Raw genomic sequence first — 12,296 nt, 5'->3', positions numbered from 1 at the left:
CAATTTAAGCACTAAGTGCTTCTGCAAATATAAAATGAAAATTTTTGATATTTTTTATTTTAATGTATAAAGTTTCTGCTCGATACACAAAAACTTTGTTAATTCTGACGTAATAAATATTTCAAACGCCTCTGGGTATGCAATGATAATTTAGTGTGCAATTTTTTTGGAGCAAAAATCAATAGGTTTAAGAGGTGAAACTTATTTGTTTTATTTTATAATAATAATAATTATTTTTTTAATAAAAAGTAGGTGCCTAAATGTATGTTAATGTCTCAATAAATTAGCGGTTCAGGTTAAATAAAGCTTATAAGTACCCTCATTTACTATATTAATGTTGTCTTAAGCTTAAATTTTGTATAAAAACTTCCTTTTACACTACTGAAAATTTTAAAAGTTAATTATATAGTACGTTCAGTGCCCTAATTCAACTTACGGCATTAAAACAGAAGTAGAATTTGTACATAATTTATTTAAAAAAAAAATATAAATGAAATGACAAATCCATTGTTTAAAAATTGTACAAAAGGAAAAAATTTAAAAAAATAAACTAAAATAAAATAAAAAAAAATTCTAAAAAATTTCTAAAAAAATTAAAATTTTTGTTTTTAAAAATTATATTTCATTTAATTGTTTTTGCTCGTAAAGCTTACTTTTTTAATATATTGGAGCTTAATGTTTATAAATACATCAACATTTTTAATTACTTAAAAGTTATTGCCTACCCATAGGCTGATATTATTTATACTAAACGTTTTTTAGGTATTGTAAAATCAAAATTGAAATCTTTTGCTTACGTAACAATATTTGTTGTTAACAAAGCTGTTGTTGTATATAATTAATTGTATATAATTATTATAGTATATATGTACATGGGCGTACAGATTGATCTAAATTAATATATGTATGTATATTAAAGCGAAAAATTAGTTTTTCGTCGGGAAAATTGATGAATTTTTGAAAAAAAATATTGCTGATAAGATAAGCCATTTAAATTAATAAAAACCATTTAAATTAAGTAAAAATATTTATATAAAATTTTTTTTTCTTTTTTGCATTTTATTATTATTATTATAAATTATTATACTATTTCTGACGTCAGCAACTCTAATTTAAGTATTTTACTAAAAAATCTTGCCAAAAAGCTTTGTTTTTACAAAAAAAAAATCATCTTTCAAGTAACCACTCCATATGCTTCACCTCTCCACCTTCAGCAGCATAGTATGCCACATTTTTCAGACACAAGCACCCACATTGCTTAAATAGTACAGCATTTTGTACAAATTTATTTTCTTTGCTGCTCTCCATTGACTAGCTGCAATTGTTGAGAAAATGTGGCAACTAACTTTCCGAATGAAAACCGCAAGCTGAAAAGCCTTGCCATTCTACGATTTAATATATTTAAGTAGGCAGCCAGTCGACAGCCAGTCAATGCACTCAGACAGCGCGTGCAGACTACGGAGCCACGTTTCTAAAACGAAAAATGCCAACGAAGTACTCAAGCGGCACAATTACCCCCCAACTCAACAAAGCGGGAAATGAGCACGCTCCTCCTCCATTGCCGGCCTGCCAAATACATTGAGGAAGTAATTTCTGTGGAATGTCACCGCAAAATTTTGTTTACTAAAAATATTTTCGTTCGCTATGCTGTATTCGTTAAACCACTCGAAATATATTTCGACCACAAAATAACTTATTGTCATTTTGTGCTGATGAAGGAAGTTATGCTGGCTGCTTTTTGTGACTTGATTTTCTTGTATGCCGCTTTTTTCGCTGGCATCTTTGTTTTGCATATTATCTGACGCTGGCAGTATTTTCTTATGGTTTATGATAGGATCGCTTGACAAAGTGCCAGTCATTTGCAGTTTTAATACAGCAATTGGTTTAAGTTTCGCAGCTAGTGTGATGGCTTAGGTGGCGATAGTTGAGCAGTGTTGCTAAAACGCAATTTGTATGAGTGAATTTTTGTTAAAGCATACTTCTGAGCGCATTAGAAATATATTTTGCTAAAGATAGTTCTAGTTGTGCATATTGTATAGAAAAGACGACACAAATAAATCGTTAAATATTGTAGAAAGAGTGAAATGCAAAATGATGAAGCATACATTTAGGTGCTTTATACGAATTTATGCAAATTTCGCACATAAAAATGGTTAATGATGAGATGTATACAGCACATTTATGTTTTCCTGAACAGAGTTTAGAGTAAATGACTGATAAAATATACAATAAAAATATATATAAACTTTTGCATCACAAAATATTTGTATGAATAACCGAAGCATACTTTTAGGCGGTTTCTTTCAAATTAAATTACAATCTCGGCTTTACTGCTGCCTTATTGTTTTTTGACTTTTAAATTATGCTTTTGCGTCTACAACTAATGTAGCTGTAATTTTAAAGTATACTAGCTCACCAAGAAAAACCGACTGCTGTGTTATTATGACCGAAGTGTAAATTTGCCACAACGAGGATTCGACATCGCTATCAAATTTAAGAAATTTGAAAGCAGAAAACCACGCTCAAGACTTAGGGAAGTTAAAGTTCACAGTAGCTATGGAATAAGGTATTTGGTTGTGAAGAACCAATTTAACTAAAGCCAGCAGCAACACACTCAACTGCTATAATTATAGTCAATAATTCTAGTGCTTAACACACACTGAAGCGCCTCAAAGTAGGCAACACATTTTATAAACATGCTTTATACAAGATTATAAGATTCACCTTCAAAAAAGAAAGACTAAATGATGAAGTGGCAACCAAGTAAAGAGGCTATCTTAGATGAAAAGGGTTATTTACCCCACGTACATGCAAAATGAGGAAGTAAAGCTGAGTGGAACTCAAAAAGGAAGCACGAAACTAGCATGCTAAGTGCGTTAGCTTGTAGAGGTAGCGAGCCGCTGAGGAAAGCATGTAGTTGGCGTGCAAGTAAGATGTGTGGTGTGTGTGGCATGAGCTTGCGTCGGCTGTCAATGTACTGTTATGAGCACATTTTGACACAGAAAATATGTTTGCATGCATTTGAGCGCAAACAACGTAACGTGTAACCGAAAATACACACACATACAACTACATATACTGAATATAAACCTATATGCAACATAACCGTCGGTGTATGCCAAGTGAAAGTGCCAACCGCAGATTGCCTTTCACTTCCGCATTGCCTACTTTTGTGAGCGCACTTACAGTTATACACATGTATACCGAAATATTTTTATGGCAGCTAGAAAATTGTCTACGCCACAGCATTCGCAATTCAGCACAGTAAAACAATGTTTATGGTGTATGTGTTGTGGAATGCAAAAAATTTGACATTTGCTTAAGGCATGTCAGCGTGGACTTTGGCTGACGCTGGGTAGGCAGGCAGTCAAAGAGACGATGATGAATGTGAAAAATAAGAATTCAGAGTAGTGGATGAAGTAATGGCAAAATATTTGTTGTTGTGAAATGCAGAAGCTTTAAAGTAATATGTACGCTGTATGCACGTTTTCTCAGCATAATTGCAGGTTGCCTTCGGTGAGCTGGTTCACAAATTGTTGTAAAATGTCAAAGAAAACGAAAAAAAAAATATATTGCTTTCTTTTTAATTTGTCTACGCTTTACACAAATCAACGCTCTTCTATCAAAACCTTAAATTAACTATTAAGAAAAATGTGTACAATAATTTCAATTCAAATTATGAAATACAAAATTAAAAACATGTGCCACAAACGCATGACATTAGAAATTATAGCCTACCTACAGACGTCATATTGAAAACTCGCCTAGATCTTTCTAAAAGCAGAACTTAGTGAAAACAAAAAGATATTATATTAATATTGAGCGACATTAATTAGAACCAATTAATTACAAACAATTAAAAAAAAAAAATTATTAAACACATTTTTAAGCAGATATTATTCTGTTTCAGTTGTTAAAACAGTAAGTAGGATGTCTTCAAAGTCTTTCAAATTAGATTTCCTATTTAAAAATATGTTTGTAGGTGCGAATATATTTATTAAAATCTGTAAATTATGTTGTGACTGCCCGAAAGTATGCTTACAAAAGTAATTTTCAATAGTTTTGGTAATAAATAAACTGCATCGGCTTACTAAGCCGAAAGTAAGCTTAATTTATTTTAAAAAAATTTCTTTAGTTTGGTTAGCCTGACCTACGAACTGCTTTACGACCTCTTTTAGCTTTCCTGAGTCTGGAGATTGGTTTTCTGCTTTCAAATGTCTTCTTTCTTTCAAATTTCTTAAATTTTGTAGCGATGTCTCGTTGTAGCAAATTTTAACTTCGGTCATAATAACACACCGCACCGTTTTTATTTGAGACTTAGTATAGCAAGAGACTTCTTCTTTCTGCAACTGTTCTAGTTCAATAAGCTCACTTCCAAATGCTTTCATTTTCAAGTTTTCTTGTGTGTCGCCAATGTCTTCACCTATCTCATATCTTGGTAGAAGGTTCGACTGAGACCAGCGACTGAGTCTGTCTTCTTCTGTTCTCTATTTTTATCTTATTATAGTTTATCCTAATTAGATGAGTTCCCTTCTCATATGCCTTATCGACATAGCACGGATTTAAAACCGCTTCTTATACATAGTTTTGATCATTGTCAGTTAAGATCTCATTCACTGTTGATCCCTTTATTTTCTTAACCTTTTTACACTCCCTTGTTTATTTCATATAAATTCATTGCGTCACCTGAAGTCAACTCAGAACACCGTCTCATTTAAAGCATTCGTATTCCTTCTTCCGACCAATGAAGCTAAATCTAATGGAGTTTCTACATTCAATCTGACTGAAACGTTTATAAATCCATTAAATATTGCACTGAGTTGGTTGGAGCCATCGAAAAAATAAGTTCTCCCATCAGAAACTTTTGAACTTGTACACTGCGGCCGCAGCAGTTGGGAACTACTGTCTCGATTTTTGAAATTATCGCGTAAGATTTTCGGTTTTTCTAAAAATACAGAGTTCTTCAAGGATTAAGTCCGCTGACATTGCCTCGTTGAATATCAATATGCATAAATATGGGAACTGCAAAAATCTGTAATGAAGTGCGTGGAAAAAGGCAAATACTTCCAAAAGTAACGGCAGCCATCTTAATCCCACTTTAAGCGGTTTTAATACATTTAATCCTTTTATGTGTGGAACTTTCTTACTCTTTAAGCGTGGTCAGCATATTAATGTGTGTATGTGCCCTTAACCTCTAAGTACGCGAGTCTTACCACTTGTAAGTACACATAACACTTGCCACTATTCAATTCTTCTTTTCACTTGGTTCTAATACTACAAGTAATGATAATAAGCGGATTGTATTTGTGGTGAAATTTATGAAAATTACACTTTCACCGCATTTAATGCATTGACTGATCATATTTTTGTTTCGACGTATACATTAGAAACACCAAAGGTATAAGCATAGCCAAGCATATTGTCTGAAGGGACTGCTTCTCTAAGCGAATCGCTACTTATTAAATTTTCATCCGACCAGTCTATGAAAATTTACTTCAAATACAGTTTCCTACAAACTTCAAGCGTAAAGTTCGTTAAACATTGCCTCCCTTTGTGCGCGCACAATATTTGAAGACTTCAAATTTCCAGTAGCTTCAACTAAATTAATGTGCACACGCTGTGTTAGCACCGCTAACTTCTGTGTCTAAAAAAAAATGAAAAAATAAAGAAACATTAAATGGAGAAAGCAAATGAAATGAGCAATCATTTGGCGAACGTCAACGTCACAGCCCAAAAGTATGCTACAGCTGTTGTCGATTACTTCCGTTGTTAACTTGTCGCTGTGTCTTGATATATGCTTGTATACTATACATATGTACATAATTTGTCGTGCGCTTCGTGTCGTCTGCTGTTGTGCGAAGGACACTATAGGAATTTATTAAATTTGACGTTTGGGTTTTGATTGACGGTTGTTTGGGGATATATTCGTGCTCTATTTTCAGTTCTATTTTGCTGTAACTAATAAAAGGGAAATTATTTGTTGAGCGTGAGAGCATAACACAGAGAGAAAGAGCGCTGCAGAGATTACTACACGAATATACTGGGACATTATTGTCACAGGTACTCAATGGCGCCTTAAAGTATGCTTTAATTCTGGTTATGTGCCTGCATTTGGATATGTTTTTGCATTTGTTTATTAACATTTTATGAAAAAATGGCAGTATAAAAGAAATTTAGTTAAGTAAAAAAAATCAAATATTTATATGCTTGTAAGCCAGTAATCATAGCGCACAAAAGTATGCTTTGAATTAGCTGGGAGTCTGAAATTACCTAGATTTATACATAGTGCATTAAAGTTCTATTAAAAATTGAAATTGTATATATGTTGCTACTTATTATTGGCTTTATTGAAGCGCTGAAATGTAGGCAACTTTTCCATAACAATTATTATAGCATACTTTTCAGCTGCAATTAAACTTTTTTAAACCTTTGACCGCATTTGAACTTGAATTTTTCTATCCTCCAAACTGCAGGGACCTTATAATTTACCTTTAACTGTTCAGTGCTACCTTCCTTATATCACTACTCCATCACACGCCTCACAACAATTTCAGCGCCTAAAGGCATGCAAAGAATTTTGCGGTCACAACAAAACTAGCCACAACATTGAATATTGCAAAAGCAGTGTATATCTGCACTCTCTCACTACGTGTTCTCTCATTTTCTTTTTATCTTTTCATCGCTGCTTCGTAAATTCTCTGCAAAAAATTCCCCGTTTTTCTTTCGCAACATCTGTTTGAGGGATGACGTTTTTGTCTACGACATTCCACGCAATACAGCTCGGATTTGCTAAATCACAACCACGAATGTGTTGCTGGTGTCGCTAGTCTGCCAGTTGAATTTTTGCTGTGAAACGCGTTGCGTGTCTTCAGGCGTACTAGCGCGTTCGTGTGCACGCTTTGCAGTGGCGTAGCGTTTTTTTCGTGCGCGTTTTGCTCTCGCTATAAAATATCTTTCTGTAATATATATTATTAAAATATTACCTAGTGAAATTGTGGTGAAAATAGTGAGCAAACGAAATTATTGCCTACATATAGGCTTGCGAAAAAACAATATAAGTAAATTGTCAACTCTTTGTTCTTTAATATACTTTATGTTTGTCCGCATAATTTTTGGTAGTGCTTGGCTGGTTCGTTGGTTGCATTGTCTTTTGATTTTCGCTTGGCAGACTTTTGTAATGTTGAGCGTTTAACTGCGCCTTAATTTATGCATAGAATTTTAAATTTAAAATAAACCCACAAGAAGTGCTGTTGTGTTCGTTTATGCTATCCTGCGTTTTCGTTTCAAGTGTCTTCCGCTTTTCCCTGCTGCTACAGCTTTGCTGTCTTCTATTTGGTTGCGCTTGAGTTAAAGCATAAGGCATACTTTTAGGCATCTAATGGCAGCGATGAAGTTATAAGCACTTTTTGCTAGGCATATGCTTGGCGGATTAACCAAAGTAAGCAAAGCGAGACGTTACTAAGCATTTTTGATTGCAGATGTCGAGTTAGAGCAGTGGAATATACTGAGTACGCCGGCAAATATGCTATGAATTTAAAATTGTATACTAGTTTCCAGTGAAGGCTGCATGAACAGATTTATTTTAAAGACTTTTTAAGTGTAAGAATGCATATTTGAGTAAGTGACAAATTCTTTGGAAGTTTTCACAAATTTTTTTAGTAAATAATTTTTCTAAAAATGAAAAAAGAAAATTAATGAAATATTATAAAACAAATTTTTTTTTGCTTATGTGAGAAATAAAAGCAACTGAAATTATCAGACGGCGGTGATTTAAGTGAAAACTCCTGAAAGTATGCAACATATAAGTAATTAGTAATTCAGAAATAGTTTAAGTTTGCACGTGTTATGAAATTTTTTAGAAATAGTTAGAAGTGCATTGAAAAAGGCCTTATGTGCAAATGCAGAAATTTGTTACGCGCTCAAAAGTATGCAAATATTTTCACGTTGAACTTTTGTAAATTTTTTTACACAATTCGCACAAAGTGAAGCTTTTACTTAAATAACAATATAAATAAGAGCAAAAGATTTTGTAAAATTTTTGAACTTGAAAATAAATTTTTTTTTTGTAAAATAAATTTTGAATATGTTGTAAAAAACTTAGAAAACTATGTATAACAATAACTCAGCTATTGAAAACATAATTTTTTTTGTTAAAAACATAATTAGAACTTGGTGAAAATTGTTTTGCAAATTGTTGAATTTATGTTCACAAAATTTTTATCTATTTCTATCAAAATTTTTGTCTGATTAAAGTTTTTTTGGAAATTTTGTGTAAAATTTAAATTTTAATAACTAAAAAAGTAAAATTTTTACACGTACTTTTTCACTTTTGAAAAGGAGTAAATTTATTTTACTAGAATATTTAAAGAACTGTTTTGGTAAATATATGAAATTTGCCAAAATTTTGAAAGAAGTATTTTTTTTTTGATCAAAAAGTGTTCAATTTTCCAGAAAAGGTTTAACGAATATAATTTATTTATTTTTAATTATTTTTCAATTGTTTTAAGTGATATGTTAAATATTTGAAATACTGAAAAATAATATATTTTTTAACTAAAAAATTTTAAAATTCCCCGCAAAGCTTTAACGAAAATATTTGATTTGAACTGATTTTTAAAAATTGCTCACATTTTGTGTTGTAAAAATTGTAATTTTTAAATTTTTATATGAAAAATGTACAATTTGTTCTTCATCTTAAGTTTTTTAAAGCAACAAATTTTTTGAAAAACACAAAAATGTAAAAAAAAATTTCAAAAAGAAAAGTTATTTTAAGGTTTTTGAAATTTAGTTAAAATTGTAGAATTAAAGAAATCAAATTATATCGAATTTTAAAATATATAGTTTTCCTGAAATATTAAGATATTATATATAAAATTTCTAATTTTTCAAATTTTGCTTATAATGTTTTTACATGTCAAAAAATTACCAATTCCTAGTAATTTCAGAAATTATAATATTGAACTTATTTAAAAAACAGTAGTAAAAAATTTTATTTAAAACTTAATTTCTTTCTTTAATAATTAAAAAAAAATATTTATTTTGTACATTTGAGCTATATTAGTAAAACTATTAAATATATCTCTAGTGTAACATTAAATCGAAACTCTACTACACTCATGTGTGTTATAATCCCAAAAGCATGGCTACAATTATTAAGCCTGTTTGGTCGCCGTCTGCGGCAAATAAATAAATTTACTTATACAATATTTTTGTTTTCACACCATAAACCACAATAAATTCAATTGCTGCACATAAATAACCCAATTGCAAGCAACAAAGTAGCGAAAACAAAAACAGCAAAACTAAATAGCAAACACACGCAAACTACGGCATTGTTGCATACTTATAGGCGTGCAAACGTGTCAATGTCAGTGTCGCTAGTGAGGCGTAAAAGCGCTGAGAAGACTTTTGTAAGCGAACAAGCGCAAGCAAGTGCAATAACAAATAAATTCGATTATGGTGGAGGCCAAGCGAAACAAAAAGTGCAACAAACAGCTGAACAAAAAGTGGAGCAAGAGCAAAAAAAAAAAATAAAATAAATAAATAAATAAAATAATAAAATTGCTTCAAAATCAGATTTAAAAGCGAAAGAGAGCGTAAAGCATGTGAGGAAAAGGTAGAGAGCGTGAAAATTAAAAAAAAGTTGAACAAAAATTAAAAAATTAAAAAAAAAGATTAAAAAATAAATTAAAATAAAAGAACTAAAAAAAGTTAAAAAAGTATTGAAAAATTGAAAATATTACAAAAAATTAAAAGGAAATAATTTTAAAAAAAAAAAATTAAAGGAAATAACATTGAAGAAGAAGTATGAAAAAAGTATTCATAAATATTTCATGCCGCTTAAGAACTGGCTTAAATAAATTCTCTGCTTGTGTATGTACTTGTATGTGTATACACTCATATGCCGTTACACAATTTTCTACACAGTTATGCTATAGTTTCAAGGCAGCAGCCACTTGTTTGTGGTCTAGAGAATGCCCGCACCGGTTAGGCTTCACGCCACCCACACCTTTTGGCTTTTCACACACACATATGTATATGTACGTGCTTATATATTTGTGTGCGTGTTTTAGTGTTACACTCGCATTGTTTGTTGTCCAACAACTGGCCCTCACTGACCGGCGTGTAGTCTGAGTACGCTGAACCCATGTGACTCGAGTGCGGGTTGTGGTTTTGCTGACGCTGGCAAACTCGGGTCACCAACCGATCCGACGTAACCAGTGTTGGCTCATTCGGTGGCAGAATAATATGTCTGTGCATGTGTGTGTCTGGCCATATATGTACTTGTATGCGTTGTTTATCCAACCATAATTCACTAGCGTTATAAAATACAGTGAGCTTTAGATAGTTCAGCTGGCACTGCAGTTTTTATGCACACATACGCACAAACATACACTTTCAGAAATGTCGCCGCAGTCTTCTCATTATACCGTTACTGCTTTCTGGTGTACGTTAGCAGACCGCTTCACCTCGGTCAGTTGCAGTTTTTTGTGCGTTTAAAATTTCCTACTTTTTTTTTGAAAGGCGCAAAAATAGTGCGACACATAACCTCAAAAAGTTAATATAGAATACCTAGACAAAAAAAAAACAACCAATAAATGAATAATAAAAATGTATAAGGCATTTAATATAATAATTAAATAAGTAAATAAAAAATTCACAAAAGCCGTATTAAACAATGGAACCTCACTACACTACATATTATTTTTTTAAATAAAATTTCTTCACATAGTAAAAATGTATTTCATGACATATTTTTTAGTTTTTTTTTATCGCATATTTTTTATTCCTTTTTATGTTCATAACCCTTTACTAAATATCTAAATATATTATCTTTTATACTTCTTTGCTTGATTAATGCTTTGAAATCCAGCAATAAATTAGCTTAATTAAAAATACTACCTATTCCTAAATATATGCAACAATGTTTTTCAAAAATTTAAATTATTATTAAAATCACTAATTACAATAAATAATAAATTTTGACATTTAAATAAAACTAATATATACATAAAATATTTTTGTTTACATATGCAATAAATTAAAAAAAAAAGTTAGAAAATAATTTTTCCCAACATAATTAAAATGATTTAAAGCCAAAATTCGACAAAAGACAACACGAAAAATTATTTAGTAACACGTCAGCAGAAAATTTAAATAAATAAATATTTTATTTTAAAAAGCACTTCCTAACGCCTTAATATATGCCACATTTTATGAAGAGCTTTTTTTTTGTGATTAAAATATGCTAGTATTAATGCCAAAAAAAATGTTAATAAAAAATTTTAAAAACTTGAATCATAGGACAAAATCAAGAATACCACAAAGCAATTTTTCAGTTACAACTTGCAGAAATTTTAATCGGAAAATTAAATAAATTAAAATAAATTAATATTTGCTGCCCAAATGTATGCAACGCATTAAAATATGTTAAATAAATATTTTAAATTAAAGCACAAAATCGAAAAAGTCACAAACCATTTACTTAAATTATAATCTAAAATTTCTCAAATTTGATGATATCACTATTAAATGCCTAAATATATGCAACTAATTTAAAAAAATGCTTATTTTTAGTATATTTTATAATATTTTTTTTTATACCAATACAATACTAACGAACTGTTAATCCCTTAACATTTGGTTAACTTCTTTAAAATATTTTGGAAAGCCTTAAAGTATGCAAAGAAAATATTATTAAAAAAGTAAATTAAAAATAAAAGTAAATTAAAATAAATTACTTTTTTTGTCTGATGCTTAATTCAACTGCCATTAATCATTTAATATTTCACATAATATTTATTTAATACTAAATTTTAGCTACTAAAAGCATGCAATAACTGCGTTAAGCTGCCTCAAAATATAACAACTTTTAAGTTTTATTAACACTATTAACCTCCGGTTTGGAAATAGTCTATTCTAGTATTCGCGGTATTGAAAAATTTTTAAGCGCCTGAAAATATGCATTAATATCTTTAGTTTGCTATTACAGCATAAATTTTCGTAAATTTTAAACTGAATATAGAAATAAAAAAATGAAATAAAAATAAAAATATAGAAGTTAAATGTGCTTCATTTTAAAAGTGTTTCTCGATAGAAACAAAGCCCCACTCCCCGAAAAGTATGCAATTTTTTTACGTTACTTTATATTTATATGCAAAGTAGTAGTATGTGCATGTCTCAGTATAAATTTACTAGACACTAAATCTGAATTTTGACGACTAACATTCCAAAAAATAGCATTACGCCTAAAATAATGCAATTTTTCTTTATATTTTTATAATAATATAATGCGG

The 12,296-nt window shown here is 30.5% G+C and overlaps 1 protein-coding gene across 10 annotated transcripts in view; it reads left to right on the top strand.

The window, feature by feature from the left end:
* The window catches only part of LOC106615088 (uncharacterized protein CG43867), a 266,508-nt gene that overhangs the window by 50,740 nt on the left and 203,472 nt on the right, over positions 1–12,296 (top strand). The gene's annotated exons all lie outside the window — the stretch shown is intronic.

The sequence above is a fragment of the Bactrocera oleae genome, chromosome 5 (genome assembly GCF_042242935.1).
Source record: "Bactrocera oleae isolate idBacOlea1 chromosome 5, idBacOlea1, whole genome shotgun sequence".
NCBI lineage: Eukaryota > Metazoa > Arthropoda > Insecta > Diptera > Tephritidae > Bactrocera > Bactrocera oleae.
This window is presented reverse-complemented; position numbering and strand designations above follow the sequence as displayed.